This window comes from Dermochelys coriacea, chromosome 2 (genome assembly GCF_009764565.3).
Source record: "Dermochelys coriacea isolate rDerCor1 chromosome 2, rDerCor1.pri.v4, whole genome shotgun sequence".
In the NCBI taxonomy this organism is placed as follows: domain Eukaryota; kingdom Metazoa; phylum Chordata; order Testudines; family Dermochelyidae; genus Dermochelys; species Dermochelys coriacea.
The window spans coordinates 269,778,604-269,781,135 of record NC_050069.1 but is presented as its reverse complement, the minus strand read 5'-3'; positions in this window follow the sequence as shown (position 1 = coordinate 269,781,135).

Sequence of the window (2,532 nt, the reverse complement as noted above, 5' to 3'; positions counted from 1 at the left end):
AGGGATCAGGAAGCTGCTAAGGGAAGCAATGAGACTCTGGAGCAATTCTATAGCAACCGTCATTTCTACCTACGGCTCCGCCACAGTTCGAGGAGCGGTGGCTGAGTGGCTAAGGTGCTCCACTGCAAGCCTGAAGGTTGTGGGTTTGCGCCTTGCTCAGGCCACCTTGCCCAGCTGCAAACTGTGTCCCTGGTTGGCTTAGGGCAGTCCCTGGCAGCTGCCTGTGATGCTGACCACAGCGCTTCTTCGTGTACTGCGGGCTATGAAACCGACATGCCATAACTGCCTCAGTCCAATGAGCCATTAGTTTGTGGGGACAGACTTCACCTGTGGCCCCAAGCACCTCCCAACCTTTCACGTATTTATCCTCCCACAGGGGCAGCCCTGTTAGCCTCATTACGCAGATGGGGAGCCGTGGCACGGCGTGATTCACACAGGCAGGGAATGAACTCAGATCTCTGGAGTTACAGGCTGACTACTGCACTGGCCTTCCTCTCTCCTCCTTATATAGGGGCTTAAGAGGATTTGGTTAGGTCTGTTTTTCTTTCCAACTCCAGCTTCTGTAGGTGGATTACTGACCTGTTCCGAGTCCCGTGGGGATCTCTCTCTCTGCTATGTCCCCCCGGTCCCTGACAAACGGCTCTTCCGTCCAGGACAGGAGGTAAGGTTTGGAAATAGCACCACCTGGAAATGGACATCAGAGGCGGTTACATTTCACCATCAGTCACTGAGTCCCTGCCACGTTATGAGGACTTGGAACCAAGAACCTGTCATTGCCAGAGGCCAAAGGACTCTGCTGAGGAGACACAATGACTGAGCCAGGGAGGACTACGGTAGGGATAAGATGCACCAGAAGGATCCAACAGGAGAACATGGGGGCAGACCCAACACAGACCAGATCAGAGCAAGGTCATACACACATCAGCCAGTCAGGTCCACGGAGACTCTGGACCACCTCTTGGGCACTGGGGGGCAGGAGATTGGTGGTAACCCCTTCCCCTGCAGCATGCATCTCAGGTAGCCAGCTGTAGCAGGGGCTTCCTCTCTGTGCGTGCAGAGGTCAGGATGAGGGACCACTGAAGTCCTATGGATTCAGTGGGCCGTGCAGGCGAGGAGGCTCCTAATTGGAGATTACAGAGCGTTTGCCCACACCCGCCAAGCTAACAAATAAGGAAACGATAGAGTTCAGGGGCTGCCAGCTTGTGGGGAAGGGAGCAGCGGTTTAAGGGCATGTTGCTGTGTCAATACCCAGTTCTTGGTTAGCATGGTCTCCCCGCACACGTCCAAGGACTCTAATAACACCCCTGCTGATCAGCACAACCCGACAGGGCCAGAACCACCCACTTCCACGTGCCAGGTTCTGATGTGCTTCTGCCTGGCAGCAGGTTCATTTGGCCTGTAGCGGTCCTAGCTCCGGTGATCCCAACAGGTAGCTCGTGGGGACCAAGTGGGGGGCTGTGCTAGCATGGCGCACGTCAGACGAGCCCACCCCCACGGACGCCAGTGGCACTCTCACTGCCCCCAACGTGGGCAGAAGCAAACCGCGAGGAGGGAGTTTCCATTAGGTTCTGATGGAGAAAAAGGGGCCGGATCCTCATTTACATTAGAAGCCCTGCCACTGCTCCAGTGGCATAAAGGAGCTTGGAAAGCAAGTGGAACTATCACGGCCCCTTTATATTAGCAGAGCTTTAGTGTAAACGAGAATCTGGTCAGGGTGCACTGGCCATGGTCGGCCACCATCAGTGTGAAAACCAGAAGGCAGCGCATTGCTGCGCTCATGACACTGGTCTCCCCTAGGATTTCATGGGGCTGGCCAGCTGCGTAGGGTTAGCTGTAGGAACAATCCAACACCAAGAACAGCCCAACACAACTTTATTTTGCATTGCATCTGCCATATAAAACTACACCGCCAAACACTTGACAGAGTTTAACTGCACGCTTATGAAATTAAAATGTAAAAACAACGGAGGCAGGGGCGGGGACACAGAGCAACGGGTGAGAAAGAATCAATCTACATCCAGTGGGAGGAGAAATGTGGGGAGAGGCGGTTCTGGGGGCAGGAGCTGCAGAGGAGAAGGCTCTCACACAATCTTGCCGCAGTGGGTGTGGAGCGGGAAAAAGGAAGCGGGTTCTAGAGAAGAGACCCAGGAGCGAGGCCATTGGGGGGTGTTTAGAACCAGAGCGGGACATTAGTGGGGACTCGGGGGGGAACGGGAAGGGACGTGGCTGTTCTCTGGGTGTGGGAGAAGGCGGGGGAGCAGCGTTCGGCGCATGCACCGGCCTTTCCGGCTCTCTCTGCAGGTTGCGTGGAAGGGGCTCGTCCAGGGGATGGGAGATGGGTATGAAAAACGTGCTGGGGGTCCCTCCGAGGACGTGCCAGACACCCCGGCTGCCTCGTGCCCCGCGGACGTATTTGGTAAAAGCTTTGTTTCTGGCAAGGTTTTTCACTTCGCTGCCTTGGATTTAACACGCGGTCGGTTACGACCCAGTCCCGAGCTGCCATGTGGTCTCTAGTCCACGGAGTCCCAGGAT